Source organism: Mirounga angustirostris, unplaced genomic scaffold (assembly GCF_029215605.1).
Source record: "Mirounga angustirostris isolate CCGP_5_RB_7025 unplaced genomic scaffold, mMirAng1.0.hap1 SCAF_10, whole genome shotgun sequence".
NCBI lineage: Eukaryota > Metazoa > Chordata > Mammalia > Carnivora > Phocidae > Mirounga > Mirounga angustirostris.
The window spans coordinates 35756442-35771939 of NW_026991718.1; the positions used below are offsets into that span (position 1 = coordinate 35756442).

Genomic DNA, 15498 nt, shown 5'->3' on the forward strand with positions numbered 1-15498 from the left:
TCTGTGGGTGGACATTTGGGTTGTGTCCAGTTTGAGGCTCTTACAGATAAAGGCACTATGAACAGTTGTGTTCAAGTCTTTGTGTGGACATTGCACTTCCTTTTCGCTTGGAATTAAATGTCTGGGACACGTGGTAGGTGCATGTTGAACTGTTTTTCCAAAGTGGTTGTATCATTTTCTATTCTCACCAGCAGTGCATGAGGATTCTCTTCCTCCATATCCTTGCCAACACTTGCTGTGGTCAGTCTTTTTCATTTTAGCCATCCTAAAATATGTGTAATGTTATCACATTGTGATTTAAATTTGCATTTCCCTAAAAGCTGATGATGTTGAGCATGTTGTGCCATCCATTAAACCTCTTTGGAAAAATATTCAAATAAGGTGGAGACTGACCGTGAAGGGGGATGCAGGCACTGTTTCGGCTGATTGGAATGTTTTGTATATTCATAAGGGCATGGATTGCACAGTCTTATCTATTTTTCAAAATTTTAATGTTAAGATTTATACATTTTACAGTATATAAAATGTACCTCAAAACCAGAAAAAACTATATATAGATTAGTTTGATTGAGGTGTCAGTAGAAGATAGATGAAGAAGGTAAAGAGAAAATCAGAACGGTGGAAAGTGAATAATTATGGAAACTGATGATAGGGACATGGGGCTTGAGTAGACCCTTTTGCTTCCTTTGTTTGAGATTTTCACAACAAAAAGTAAAAACAAATGCATAATCCCCCTGATCTAGAGAAGACGATGACCACTTCATTTCCAGGAAAAACAAAAAACAAAGGAAATGAGAATAAATTGTGATGAGAGAGTGTATGTAGCTTAACTAGGAAGTTATTTCATTACTAGGAAAACCTCCCCTGCAAAGAGTATCTTAGTGTCTGATCGTCTTTAACATGTGATCTTTATTAGTTTTAATTATAAAAGTAATATAAACTCAATGTAAAATAATCACACATTAGAGGAAAGCAAGATTTAGAAAATGACTGTCTTCTATAAGCCATTCAGAGTTTTACATACATGTGCGTGTGTGTGGGTGTGTGTGTGTTTGTGTGTTGACAGACAGGCATTATAATGCACGCATTATTCTGCTGCTTCCTCTTTTTCACTCAAGCAGTCTACTTCAAAATCTTTATCAAACAGAACAAACAGCTGTTTAGAAGCAGAAGGTAAAACCAGATGAAGCAGAAGGTTCTTTGGATTCCAAGATTATGCCAATTTTATCCATAGTCTAAGTAAGATCTTAAGTATGGATTTTTACCTAAATATGTAATTCTACATAAATAAGATGCCTCTTCTCTAAGGTCAACACCAACAACAAAACCCCTGACAGCAGGGAGAACAACCCCAATCACAAGATTCTAAAGCTCGGTGGTTGCGGGCAGCCAGCCCTCCGCCTCTCTGGTGAGCAGATGGCTGTTGGGCTCTGGGTCTGAGGGGCCCCAGTTAGCAGGATGACTCAGCAAAGCAATGGCCTGGGGAGCATCGAGGAGGCTGGCCAAGACTAATTGCTGTCAGGAGGAACATTCTTTTTGGCTAATTGCTCTTTTAAGATAATGAAAGTGTTTTAGGTTCCCTTTTGTCCATATGCAAATAAACTGGTGAGTTAAAGTCACTCCCAGTGCAAAGAGGACCATAGAACACACATCATGAAGATGAAGTGGTTTTCCCTTCATTTTGCATATTTTCTTGTCTGCACTTACATTCAGGTTTGTTTCTCACTTTATGGATGATCCCTTCTCTGTCGCCCCACAATTATGTATTGTAGCCATTTCAACTACGATGCCCTGATTTTGTAACATTAGCCCCAGTAGAACATCAAACAAGAACCAAGAATAATCACCTGTGTGGAGGGATAGGGAGTAGATGGGGCCTCCCTGGGATGACAGAAGTCTGGGTTGGGCTTCTTTCGTATTGTACAAAGTTTAACTCTAAGGAGCTCACGGTATCCCATTCGTGATTTCTGGTTGACTGGTAAAATTTTCTCAGCAGGGATTACAGACAGTTCCCGATTTAGATGGCTTGATTTATGACTTTTCAACTTGAGGATGGCCACAAAAGTGATAAGCATTCAGTAGAAACCACACTTGGAACTTGGAATTTTGGTCTTTTCCTGGGCTAGTGATACACGGTATATACTCTCTCATGATATGTAGCCCCATCAGGGAACTGTGGTTCCTAGCAGTCCCGGCATCATTGAGGTAACCAATGGAAACAATCGTTCTGTTTTTCACTTTCAGTACAGTATTCAATAAATGACATGAAATAATCAACACTTGATTATAAAATAGGCCTTGCGTGAGATGATTTTGCCCAACTGTCAGCTAATGTGAGTCTTCTGAGCACGTTCTGAGCTGTGACGTTTGGTAGGTTCAGTGTATTAAATGCATTTTTGACTTACGATATTTTCAGCTTACAATGACTTACGATATTTTCAGCTTACAATTTTCAGCTTTATCACGGGCGCCTGGGTGGCTCAGTCAGTTAAGCGTCTACCTTCGGCTCAGGTCATGATCCCAGGGATCGAGCCCCCAATTGGGCTCCCTGCTCAGCGGGGAGCCTGCTTCTCCCTCTCCTGCTCCCCCTGCTTGCTCTCTCTCTGTCAAATAAAGAAAAGAAAAGAAAAACAAAAAACAAAAACTAATGGGTTTATCAGAACGTAACCCTATCTGAAGTTGAGGAAGATCTGTATTTAACAAAATGATTCGATGTTTCTAAGAGCTAGTTGCAGTGACACATGCGAGTGACACAGGTGGGTTCTGATGAGACAATTACGGATACAATTGAGACCATGTGATTACACCCCAGGGCGGTGCATAGAGCCTTGTGCCTTCACTTATTTATCCTTCCATAGATTCAGCTAACTCTTACTATGTGAAGTTCGGATACCAGGGTCTGGGCTACATGTATGTCTTATACACCCAGCCCAGTGAATCCCTCAACTTCAGCCTGTTCTCTGAAGACACAATCACAAACACACCTCAGAGCCACACTCCATTTCCCTTCCACTGGAGGAGTCGGCTGCCTTCTTCAGCAAGCCCAACCCCAGCTACTGTGACTGTCACTGCCCATGAGAGCCTCCAAGCCCCCCACCCCTTCCTTCTCCTTGGCCTTCTTCCCCACCAGTTCCTTGGAGTTGACGTAACATTCTCAGGTTCCGCCTGGGGTCCTCACAGGCCTACACCAAATGTGTTCAGAGATCGCTCATTTTAGAGCCAGAAGCCTTCCCAAAGAGGCCTGATGTGAGTTCTCCAACATTTCCCCAATTACGGTCAGCTTGTCCTTGCTTCTGCACCCAGCCTGCACCCTGCCCAGTCCACACCAACGCCAAATCTAGTCCCTCAAAGGTCAGGCCACCCTGTCCTTCCTGAAAGTCTCCTTCCTGCCTCCCCTGGGAAGGGTTCTCAGGTGCCCTTTTTATCTCCACCTAGCAACCCTCAAGTCCCTAACATAGAGGTTTGATTATAATATCACATACTACATTTGAAAAAGGAAGAATAATCCTCCACCCCTTTCACACCCAGACGCAACCCCAGTTATCATTCTGGGGGACTTACTTGGGTTCCCCTTTCCTGTGAAGGCTGTTTCACTCACTTGTCATCCTTGTCTGCACATGGCGTCATGTCTTCTGGTGGCCACAGCCACTCCTCCTACGTTGTTCTCACAGTCCTTCATTTTAATACACAACACAGAATTAAAACATTTGTCATGAACTATAACTGGAGCACTTGATACGTCTATCAGAATGACAATTAACACTCTGATGAAGCTTTCCTCCATATCTTGGGTTATTTTCTTGGAGAGAGGGTCATGAACTCTTGCAGTTCTTGACACATAATGATAAATTGCCCTCCATGGGAGATTGTACAAATATACACTGTCAAGAGCAATGTGGGAAAATAGGATTTTTACCATATCCTCGCCAACATACAAATTATCATTAAAGTGTTAATTTTTGTTCATGTATGAGGCCAAAACGTGGTTCTTTGTTGCTATTTCAATTCGATTACGAATGTGAATGTTGAATACTTTCCTTAGACTAGTTAAGTCACTGTGACTCTAAGCCAGTTAAGTGCTTTGCTGTCTTTCCCTTTGGTTTTTATACCTTTGAAAGACTATTTTTTGCCAAATTTCTGCAAGCTCATCACCTCTAGCCATTGATGCCAAGCCTGCCATGCTTCAGAGAGCCTTGGCAGACTTGTCACTTCTACCCACTGATGCCAGAAATGCCATGTTGTATAGATCCAGCTTTATTTTTGTTTTGAAGTGGTTACCCCCTCTCTCAGAGAGGACCTGGCAGGGGTTCTATCCTGTCATGGTGAATTAGGTGCGCGTCTCTCTTATCTTTGGGAATTGGCCTGTTGGGCTGGAGTTGGGCACCAGCTGCCCCCTTCATCTTGGTTGCCCTTTTGGGACCTTTATACCCGGAGTGCCCAGTGGGCACTAGCTTGGGAAAACTTTTGATCCACCTGGACTGTGTTTGGTCAGTGACATTTAAGGGGTGACCCAGAAGCAAGGCTGCTTAAGGGCTGGTGGCCTCACCAAAGAAGACTCTAAACCACTCATCCCCTCCAACTGCCACCATAGCACCATGCTTGGCCCCCCATAAGCCAATAAGGGGCCAGAGTCTCTCTAATTCAAGCATGATGGGGCAGAAGGGAAGGTCTTGGCATGCAAAATGTGTCCCCTGCCTGAGGCAGTCAAATGTACTGTGTGTGCACAATCAACCAAATGTTTGTGGCACCTTTATGCTGTCCAAGCACCCACTGACTACCTTCACAGCAGGACAGACCCTTCCAGCAAAACCACCTTCACTTGCCAGGGTAGCAGCCTCCTTGAGCAGAGTATGGAGGAGATAAATAATGAAATTACATCTTCCCCAATTAGAAGGAAAGGTTGCACTTCCTTTGATTGCCTTTGCCCTCAGAAAGTGGCTCGGCCATACTGTGGCTCCTTTGGACTTTGGGGATTCCCTGTAAGGCTCCCTATTTCTTCCTCCCACACCTTGTCAAAGTCTGTACTGCGATATCATGAGTTGAGAAGTCTGAGATTTTCCTGTTCTCTTTATCAAACTTTATCAAATTCCTACTGTGTGCTAGACTCTGGAGATGAAGTCAAGTTAAACTTGGCCTGCCCTCCAGAAGCTCACAGACAACGAAGTCCATGACCAAAGTCATGTGGGCTGAAGGGAGGGCAAGTTTCCCAGAAGACATGGAGCCTAGGCTGAGTTTGAATTTGAGTAAGAGAGAGAAGACAGATGTTAAATTACAAAAGGCCCTGTGTGCTTGAAAGGTTATGTCAAAATCTCTGAGCCTCATGAAAGATTTCGGGCAAGCCAGGGGAGGGAGGTATGGCTAACTTTGCATTTAGGAAAGATCCCTTTGGCAGCTGTGTTGGGTGTAGATTAAAAGGTAGAAAGGCCAAGGGTAATGGTCTTACCCCAAGGAGGAAGTGGTGAATGCCTATGCCCAGTGGAAGCAGTGGTGGTGAACGTGGAGGGAACATGGAGTGGCTTTTCACAGACGAGATCTTCCCTGCTCAGATTAGGTAGTGTTAGAAGAGGGAGCTTCCTGGTTTAGGCAATGGACGCATATTTGGGGGAAAGAAGACGAGTTCAATTTGTATCTGTTGAATTCTAGACAACAAGGAGATATGCAAGTGTCATTCTGAGTTGCCCAGAGACCAGGACAATGATCCGAGACCCCATAACAGCATGTACGAGGTGGTTAAGTACCTGGGTGGGTGGGACTACTCAGGGCCTGCTTATGGAGGAGGTGAGTCCTATGGCTGAAGCCCGGGTCACAGCACAAAAGAGATTGAGAAGCCCTGGTCAGAGCGGTTAGACAAAAGAGTTTCTGGAAGTAGGTGTCTACTCATGTCAGATGTTGCAAGGAAGGCAAGTAAGAAAAAGATCAGGAAGTATCTACTGCACTGGGACAAAGGAGAAACAGAGTACCAGCAGCTCCTCCAGGAAGCTTGGCTGTGAGAAGAAGTCAAGATGAGAGGGGAATGTGAGGTCAAGAGAGAGGTCGTGTCAAGATGGGAGACTTCATGTCGAGGCATGGAGGATTTCTTTAATTTGCAATATGTAGAAATACAGCCACCTTTTCCTAGGGGAGTGGCATGGTTTCTTTTTCTTGGCACGACAGCTTCGGAAGCTTGGTTGGCTCTGGAAAGTGAGTTTTCTCCCATCTGTGTGTGGAAATAGAGAGGACAGGATGAAGGGTGTTCTACCAAAAAACTCAACAGGGTTGAAGAAGGACCAGAGAGAGGAAGGAAAAATGAGCATCGTGGAGGGGGTACTGAGAAGGGGAGGGTCCAAACAGCACACCTGGAGAGAAAGGGGGGATGAGAAAGGCCCGGGGGCAGCCAAGCCAGGCCTTGGAAGGACAGGATTGACTAGGATTCTACTTGAACTTACCTGTTTGGCCAGGTAACCTCAAATCTCAGTAAAAGCCAGTCATGCCCATTCACTTTTAGAGAGTAGAGGTCTCAATTAGGGACAGGAGGCCTTAGATCCATGTGGGGAGAAGAGAAGAAAACAGCCAGAAGAATTAGATGTGAATGAGGGGTTGTTGGTTGGGCAGAAGAGGTTACAAGGTGCCAGGTCAAAAGTGCTTCCCTGAGCACCCTGTCAGTGCCAGGGTGGCCCAGCCCCTCTTCCCACTAACTGGGAGAAGGGTCCAGCGCATGTCATGGACTGTAACAGGCAGGAAACTGGCAGGTATAGGAGCCCTTGGTATTGATGCTGGCCTTACTGAGGGAGAGACCAGGAAAGGTGGAGAGGTGAAAGAAAATGGGTCAATTTACCAAATAACCAATTTGTTGAAAATCATTTTGCTAGAGAACCAATTTCCCTGATGAGTGATCCCTGGAATTCACCCAAGAGTTGTTTCAGTTAATTACTTAAAAATTTATAGCAATTTGTGTGCTTTGGTTTCCACAACACTGAAGATTTTCCCATAGATTAATTTTTCTATTTCACTTCCATCTAGCAGTTTCTTTTAGTTTACAAGTTGTCAGGTCTATTTTCACCAGACGTTTTCCTATAGATTTCTCAATCCATCTCTGGCAAATGTCAGTTTTCTGTGGGTTTCCGTATTTCAGAAGTGGGGCACTCCTTGAGTGCGCTGTATGTTTTTGGTGCCAATGGATGGGTTTTCCCTCAACTGCATTTACTGTCAACTCTAATTTTAAAGACTTGTGCCTAAATTGAACTATAACTCCCGCTTTGGGATTTTGCCACTGGGGGAGTTGTCATGGATATGTGAAAATTAACATGCAGAAGAAACTTTTATCTGGCTGACTGCCAAGCCACTTTGACAAAATTGAGAAAATGCAAATTGGTGTAAAATTACACTTGAAGGACAAAACCACTTTTTTTGTAAACCAAAGGTTAAAATTAAAAAAAAAGGGGGGGGGGGGGGGCTCATGCATTACCCAAACCTTCATAAGTAACTTTTGAAAAGTAGGCAGCTTCAGAAATGTGAATCCCACACCCATAAATCCAGTATAAAACGGTGGAGAAACCAAAAGTAAAACTTCTGAACTAAATAAAAACCAAAAGCCAAAATGTTGAGAGATATCATTAACAGCTTTCAAAACTTCCAATGCAACACATCTTATTACACATTTTGTAAATAATTAATATAAATAAGTTTTGGGGGATTTGGAAATCTGTGGAATTGGTCACTTGGCAAATCGATTCTTAACATATTGGTTTGGGGAGTGGGTCACTCTGAGAATTGGTGCTTGGCAAACTGTCTTTCAGGACATAGCTCTGTTTCTTTTTTATTTTTTTTTAGAGAGAGAGAGAGCATGCGTACAAGCAGGGGAAGGGGCAGAGAGAGAGAGTATCTTAAGTAGGCTCCATGCTCAGCACAGAGCGCGACACGGGGCTCGATCCCATGACCCTGAGATCATGACCTGAGCTGAAACCAAGAGTCTGTCACCTAACTGACTGAGCCTCCCAGGCGCACCATCAAATGTCTCTGTTTCTGAAGAGGGTGAGAGGGAGGCTGGTTGAGAGACTAGCTAGTTCTGAGCAGGGTTTAGAGTCTGCTGAAAAGGAAGGGAGGGAGAAAAGTAAGGTTATGCACAGAGATGGGCACAAGAGGAGTTAGTTCCAGAGGGTGGAGAGCTGAGCATTTTGCTGAGGACAGAGGGCCTGGGAGAGGGGGTGCCTGGGGCCACTGAAGAAGCAGGTCCCTGGCACCGGGGGCGGTCCAGCTGGGGCGGGAGCCTGGAACCTCAGCCACACACCAGGGCCATTTTCTTCAGCAGTGCTCCCCATCCTGCAGAGGACCAGCTGGACTGCTCTTGGGGCTTGGGGTTTTTCTGGGCAGGTGCTTTGGGAAGACAAGGGAGAACGAGATTCAAGGAAGATGGAGAGATGCCCTGGAAATGAGAGGCCCTGAGAGGGAGCAGGGATGGTCATGAACACAGCAGGGGCCAAGAAAGAGAAGACGGTGTGGCCAGGACCTTGGTCCCATGCAGGGCAGGAGCAGGGCTGCTGGCAGTGAACAGGCTGGGGAGAGGAGATGGGTGAGAAAACTGGGAAAGTGGCTCAGACTCTGGAGGGGGCACGGGGCGGGGTGCAAGGACTCCCCCCTCCCCGGGGCCAAGGGGGTTGGAGGCCTGGAGTTCAGGTTTGGGGACATGGGAGGCCGTGGCGTTGGCTGAGTCAGCCACACAGACCCTGAAGTTGCTGAGTCAAGGACATGAAAGTATACTTAGTGCCATTCTCAGGCCCAGCTCCACTGGCTCTTCCCACTTGTACACACCACCCATACCCACCTCCGCCACCACCCGTCACCTCTCTTGCCTCCGCCACCACTACCGTGAACTCTTCTCCCACAGAGAAAAAAGGGCTTTGAAACACTCTAACCTCCCCCTGTCCCCATCCCTATGTCCTTCCTCCCTGTCTCTGCCGGATGGCAATTAACACAGTCACAACTCTGGAACCTGCTCTGTTTCTGGGCAGACACAGCCATTCATCCATGAGAGAAGAATAAAATTAATCTATTCCTGGCTTTGTGCCGCCTATTCTGTCTTTCCTCCCACTCCTAGGGGACAGCCCCCCACTCCCACACACCTCCAGTTCCTTCCCAGCTTCCCCTCTCCCTGACCCCCCCCCGCCGCAGGCAGTATCAGCCCTCTGCAGGTGACTGGGCTCGGCTGGGGAGCCTCTGACCGCAGCATCTCCCCATCCTCTCTCCTTGGAGCTCAGCCACAGCCTGGGGCGCAGCCGTGACTCCTGGGGTGGGAGATTGGAAAGCCCCATTAAAATGCTAATATGGCATCTGGAAGGGGGAAAGCATTAAGACAGCGGTGAACATTCAATCCCAAGGCTTCCTCCTGCTTTGAGCAGTCTGGGCTGTTCCTCACATGCAGAGTGATACGTTTCACTGTCCTTCACCTGGTATGATCATTATGTGGGTTCTCCCGCTCTCCCGCCAAAAGCCAGGCACTCCCAGGACCCACCAGGCCCCGTCCAGTCTCAGAACCACCACCAAGGGGGGCCAGCTCCAGAACTGCAGGAAATTCAGTGGTTTTCAGCACCTTGAGCCCCGACCCCCCTGCCCCACATGGCCCACCCCTCCACCCCCCACCCATCCCACTAACACTTTTCATGCCTCCGAGCCCAGCGTCCAGCCTGTGATTAAGATACACCACACCATCCCACAGCTGCTGGGGTACTGCGCCCTTCCTCTCCTGTCCACTGCCCTGGGGACATACCAGCCCTGGTTACCACCGCTCAAATCTAGCAGGCCAAAACTGGCTCGGGGGTGAGTTTTAAAAGTGCAACACTTTGAGACTTCTACTTCTGGAAAGACGAAGTAGACATACTTTATTCTTCCCACCAAGTACAACTAAAAACCCAGAGCATTATCTAAAACATCCAGGAAGACCTTGAAAGGTATAGAGAAGAAGGCAGCCTGACTAGGACTTCTGCACCCCCAACCGCCCCCCCCCACCTGGGGGTGGTGTCACGGAAGACCAAGTGAAGAGCAGGACTTAGGAATTCCATCCTAACAAGGTGCTGACCTTCCTCCCCACCAGTGCAAGTGGAGACCACATCAGGGAGCTTGGCTGTCCACCCTCAGCTGAGGAACATCCAAATGATGTGAAGCAAAACGGATAGAACTGAGGAGAGAAATAGACACATTCACTGTGCTAGCCGGGTCCTTCAGTACCCCTCTCTCTGTTGCTGATGGAAAAATCAAGCAGAACATCAGCAGAGACACACAACGCAGCAGCGCTACGGACCAACAGAATCTACTTGGCATTTGTAGAATACTGGACCCCAAACCAGCAGAATACACATGCTTTTTGTGCGCCCCCAGGTCAGGTAGCAAGATGAAGCCTCTCTGGGGCTATAAAACAAACCTCCACAGACATACAAGAATTGAAATCATATAGAATGTGTTCTCTATCATGGAATCAAACTAGGAATTAATAGCAGAGATATCACAGAAAAATCTCAAACACTTAGAAACGAAAACAGTCCTCTTCCAAACAATCCATGTTTCAAAGTGGAAGGCTCAAGGGAAATAGAAATGTAGCCAAATGAAAATGAAAACACAGCACATCAAAATCTGCAGATGCACGAAAGCAGCGCTGAGAGGAAAATGTACACCATTAACGCTTTCGTTAGAAAAGAAGACCATTTTCAAATCAATAATATCAACTCTCACCTCAAGAAATGAGAAAAAGAAGAGCAAAATAATCCCAAACAAGCAGAAATAAGAAAATAAAAAGATCTGAACAAAAAGCAAGGAATAGGGTGGGTGGATGGGGTAACTGGGTGATGGGCATTAAGGAGAGCATGTGATGTAATAAGCACTGGGTGTTTTATAAGACTGGTGAATCACTGACCTCTACTCTGAAACCAATAATACATTATATGTTAATTAATTGAATTTAAATTTTAAAAATAAGTAAATAAAAAAGCAATGAATATGGAAAACAGAGAGAGAGAGAAGCCGTGAAACAAAAGCTGGTCCTTGAAAAGCTCAATAAAACTGACAGATTTCTAGCAAGATTCTGCAGAAGTCTGCAGTGATATCACCTGTTTCATTCCTGGGATTGGTAATTTATGTCTTCTCTCCCTTTTCTTTTGGTTCAGTTTTACTAGCGGTTTGTGTTTCTTGACTTGCACCTAAGTGTTTATTTGTTTCTTTTTCTGTGTGTGAGATTAAAAATAGCATTGTATTTTTTGGAGCGCCTGGATGGCTCAGTCGGTTAAGCTTCTGCCTTCGGCTCAGGTCATGATCTCAGCATCGTAGGATCTAGCCCTGATCATCCGCATCTGCCTCGTTGCTTAGCGTGGAGTCTGCTTCTCCCTCTCCATCTGCCCCTCTCCCCCAGCTTGTGCTGTCTCTCTCTCTTTCTCTCTCTCAAATAAACAAAATCTTTTTTAAAAAAATAGCATTGTAATTTTATTTTTGGTTTCCAGTGCTCATTGCCAGTATATAGACATTCAATCGACTTTTGTTACATTAATCATGTGACTTTGCTGAACGCACTTATTAGTTCTAAGAGTTCTTTGGTAAATTCCTTGGGACTTTCTACACACACCTTTATGGAATCTACAAATAGGGACAGATTTATTTCTCCCTTTCTGATGTCTTTTATTTCCCTTTCTTGCTTTATTCACTGTCTAGAACTTCCAGTACTATGTTAATCAACCTCGCCTTGTTCGTGGTCTTAGGTGGAAAGCATTAAGTTTTTCATTGCTAAGTAGATGTTAGCTGTTAAGTTTTTGTGGATGGTTTTATCAAATCGAGGAAATTTCCCATTATTCCTGGTTTTTTTAGAGTTTTTGTCATGAGTAGGTATTGAGTTTTGTTTCTTATCTGCATTAGTTGAAATGATCATGTGATTTTTCTTCTTTAGCTCTGTTAATATTGTAGATTACATTGATTGATTCTAGAATACTGAACCAGTCTTGCATCTGTGGAATAAAACCCACTTGGTCATGGGGTCTTATTCTTTTTTAGAGTGAATTCTATTAGCTAATGTTTCCTTAAGAATCTTTGTCTATATTCATGAGGGATATTAGACTGTAGTGTTTTGCACTTTGTCTGGTTTTAGTATCAGGATACTACTAGCTTCATAAAATGAATTAAGAAGTATACCTTCCCTTCTCTACCATTTTCTGGATGGCATTGTGTAAAACTGGCATTAATTCTTTCAACATTTGGTAGAATTCTCCAGTAAAACCCTCTGAGCTTGGAAATTTCTATTTAATTTTTAAATAATGAATTGAACTTCTTTAATAGTCATAAAGCTGTTCAAATTATCTATTTCATGTTGATGAGTTGTGGTAGTTTATGTCTTGCAAGCAATTGGTCTATTTCATGTAAAGTTGCCAAACTTACATATTTAGAGTGAATCACAGTATTTTTGTGGTGATGGAATGGTACTGTATCTTGATGACAGCAATGGTTACAGGAATCCACATCTATGATAAAGTGGCATAACACTACACACACACACACACACACTACCAATATCAGTTTCCTGGTTTTCGTATTATACTGTAGGTAGGTAAGATGTCACCCACTGGGGGAAATCGTGGAGAAGAGTACATGACACGCTATCACACGAATCTGTGCTTATTTCCTCCATCTCTCCTCCATTGACTCCTTATTCCCTTTGTCTTTTTCTTTTTAAGTTTTTATTGAGGTATAACAGGCATACAGTAAAGTGTATAATTCTTAAAGGTAGAGCTTGATGAATTTTTATATAAACATATGTATTTGTGACCACCATCCTGAATGAAATATAGAACATTTCCAATAGCTCCTTTGTGTTCTCGGTCAATCCACCATCCTCTCCTGCTCCTCAGTAATCAGCATGGATTTCTTAGCCAGGTCTAGAACTTTATATAAATGGAATCGTATCGTACACCCTCTTTTGTCTGGTTTCTTTCACGCATGATGTCTGGTAGATTCATCCATGTTTTTTGTCCATCTGTAGCTCTTTTTTTTTGTTGGTAGGCAGTATCCCATTGGGTGAATAGGCCATGATTTGTTTATCCATTCGAATCCTGATGCAAGTTTGAGCTTTCTCCTCTTCAGTTTTGTAAAACCCTTCAGTATCTTGTTTTCATTTTTCTTCAAGATATCCCACTTTTCTTTAAAACGGTCCAGAACAATAGGCATTCAGCCTTCCAGGGAACCTGCCCTTTCCTGAGGCAAGAGCGGCCACTGACCCACTTTCTGACATCAGAAGGTTAAGTCAGGTTATCAGTCGGAAAACACAAGGAGAGGAAGTGGAAGTGAGTATGAAGCCGTGTGTGATCACGCAGTCAGAGGCAGTGGGAGGCTCCACGGCGAGTCTCAGGGCCTGCCTTAAGAGCTGTAAGTTCCATAGGCCAGAGTCTTGGGTAAGGGGGCGCAAGCAGCAGCAGATGGCCCATTGCTGGTATTCCCTGAAGCTCTGCGAGTCTCAGGCTGGAGTTGGACTCCCTGGCCTTCTGCCCGGTGCCCTGAGGCAACCAAAATGAGGGCCCAAAGAGCCAGGAGCCACAAGGTTGTTTGTCTAAGACTTAAAGGGATTATGTCATCCCTCCAGTCTTGTTTGCCTGAGGGAAGAACCTCAGGTCCCCTCCTTCGGGACCCTCAGATGATTCTACCCCTGAGAGGAGAAGAGGAAAGAGACAGGAGGAGAAGGCAGAGTGGCTGGTCAGGCTGGAACAGCTGGGAATGGACGTCAGACCACAGTGGATGGGCAGCCACACAGGGGCCCAGCCAGGCACGGCTCAGGGAAATCCAGATGGGTAAACTGAGCTCTGTTTGAGAATGCCTTAAGGCTACAAAGCTGAATGTTTATGTGAATATAATCAAAGGAAAGGGAAAAGGTTGGGGAGAGAAACACCCCAGAAAACCCAAAGAAAGCCACAAGAGCTAGACAAGAACTACCAATCTGGTAATGATGGGGTGTGCTGTAGGGTTGGTGTTTATGCCAGACAAAGCCAGTGCTTTCCCAAGATCTGGTGACAATTTGGGGCACATATAGTTAGGGGGAAGGGAAAGCCCTGGGGAGAGATTTTGAGTCAAGAGTCCAGGGTTGAGCGTCAGCCTAGTGGTCCTCTGCTCTCTAGCCCTGGGCAGCCCTCTGTCCCTCGGGCCTGCAGAGTCTGCCTGTGAATGGCAGCTGGACCAGCCAAGTTTTGCTGGCCCTGTGGGCTCAAGAGATCTGGCTTCTCAGGCCTAGGCACTTGCTAAGGCACTGGTCAACTTCACAGCGAACTTGTCAGGACCCTGAGCCAACCCCAGTGCTTTTGAGATATACCCAAACCTCTGGCAAGGTTTGCTTTGGTTTCTAAACTCTTACTACGGAAGAGAGGAAGTCACTTTAGAATCGCTTCTCGGCCTTTTGGCTAAGATCAAGTGTAGATTCAAATCCTCATAAAACCTTTCATATTACAGGGCGTTGAGTTGCTTGATGATTTTGAACAATTTATTCTGAAGCACAAAGTCAGATCTGGGAAAGAACTATTGGCTCCAGCATCTAACAAGGCTGGTTTTAGTTGCTGGAAGGGTCACTAACAGAAGGCAAATACACACACACACACACACACACACACACAGTGGGGCAATTCCAAGGGTTAATGTGGTAATCCAGCCTCTGAGGATCCATTTATTTATTCATTTAGTTAGTTGGTTTTATTTAAGCAATCTCTACACCCGACGTGGGACTCAAACTCACAACCCCAAGATCAAGTCATATGCCCTTCTGACTGAGCCAACCAGGCACCCCTTGAGGATCCTTTTGAAAGCCATGCTGTGAGGTAGTGTCACAGGGCAGATAACCACTGCAAACCTAAGGGTTGAAGGCAAAACTCAATCACCCCAATGCTTCCATCAATGGCCGTGTGACAGGGTCTTCTTGGGGTGCATCCCTCAGACTCTGAGTCTCTGCATCTGAAATGATACTACTAAAGTGAGCTGTTTGTGAACAAACTGTGACATAATCAAAAAGGGATCTGATTGGGGTGCCTGGCTGGCTCAGTTGGAAGAGTATGTGACTCTTGATCTCGGGGTTGTGAGCTTGAGCCCCACGTTGGGTATACAGATTACCTAAGTAAATAATTAAACTTAAAAAAAAGGGGGGGGGGATCGGTGATGGCAAAGATGCTGGTGTGAGTATGGAAAAAGTATGCAAAGTATGGAAAAAGCAACATTTCCAAACTCATGTATTATTTTAAATATGTACGTATCACTATATCACCAGTTAAACAGATAACTGACTCTTCTCCCCACATTCCTAAATGTTGATCAAAACGTTGCTTAAAAAAGATCTCTGACTGAGAAAGTCATATACAGAATTAATCTTCAAATCAGCATATGCTATATTCTCTCGTCTAGAAGATGCTCAAGATTATATTAGACCCATCTGTGAAGCTCACCGGCCTCCACCTAAATAAGCTGCTACCCAGGAAGAAGATCTTACACACCAGGTGGACTGAGCCCAGCCTGCTTCTT

At 45.0% G+C, this 15498-nt stretch overlaps 1 protein-coding gene and 1 pseudogene across 5 annotated transcripts in view; both read left to right on the forward strand.

The window, feature by feature from the left end:
- Window positions 1-15498, forward strand: part of BCL2L11 (BCL2 like 11) — a 110921-nt gene that overhangs the window by 84051 nt on the left and 11372 nt on the right. The window lies entirely within an intron of this gene.
- On the forward strand, window positions 14374-14537 carry LOC123852254 (U2 spliceosomal RNA; annotated as a pseudogene).